A 657-nucleotide genomic window follows, 5' to 3' on the forward strand; every position below is an offset into this window, starting at 1 on the left:
GTTGCCCAAGCCTAGACAGGGGAAGTCGAGAGGCAGAGGTCGGGTTCGAACCACAGGCCTTCCGGTCAGTAAATTCGCGCTCCAACCACTTGAGCCATCTCGCCCCTGAATTTCCAGTTACATACATATGATGTCATGCTGATTAATTGGACGTTTGCAGTGCTTCGAACATTCGCTCGCTTCTGTCCCCGCCACACTGTCTACTTGCCAACAAAACGATACGTTCACACTGCTGTCGTTTGAACAAACCTCCTCTTTTGAAGGGGCAATTACTCTGGTGAATCCACACCAAACGGGAGAAGCACTGGACTCAAGTTTCACTCTTATTAGAGTTCATCAACAGTGCCCAGGCTTTGAACTTCGCATATCTGACGAGAGCGCGCTGGATACACAAAAATTATCATGTTCGAACAGGTCGATTCGCTCACGCTTGAGCGATATGATTGGTTTGCCGGACGGCCCGAACGACGACCCAGGAACTAGCCTGCTTGTGTCGATTCTATGACCCACCCATCAGGAATTTCCAGTTAGGTAGCACCACGAAGGCTTAAAGTCTGCTTGACAGCAAAGCGCACCAAAGCCGTCGTTAGACGGTTTTTTGGGAAGTATCGGATAACCTGGGAGCAGAAACTACGTGGGGAGGACCGCGGGAGGACC

At 50.8% G+C, this 657-nt stretch overlaps 1 protein-coding gene across 1 annotated transcript in view; it reads right to left on the reverse strand.

The window, feature by feature from the left end:
• The window catches only part of T265_05328 (hypothetical protein), a gene marked incomplete at both ends in the record, with an annotated part of 95938 nt that overhangs the window by 16528 nt on the left and 78753 nt on the right, over nucleotides 1–657 (reverse strand). The window lies entirely within an intron of this gene.

The sequence above is a fragment of the Opisthorchis viverrini genome (assembly GCF_000715545.1).
Source record: "Opisthorchis viverrini unplaced genomic scaffold opera_v5_98, whole genome shotgun sequence".
NCBI classification, from domain to species: domain Eukaryota; kingdom Metazoa; phylum Platyhelminthes; class Trematoda; order Opisthorchiida; family Opisthorchiidae; genus Opisthorchis; species Opisthorchis viverrini.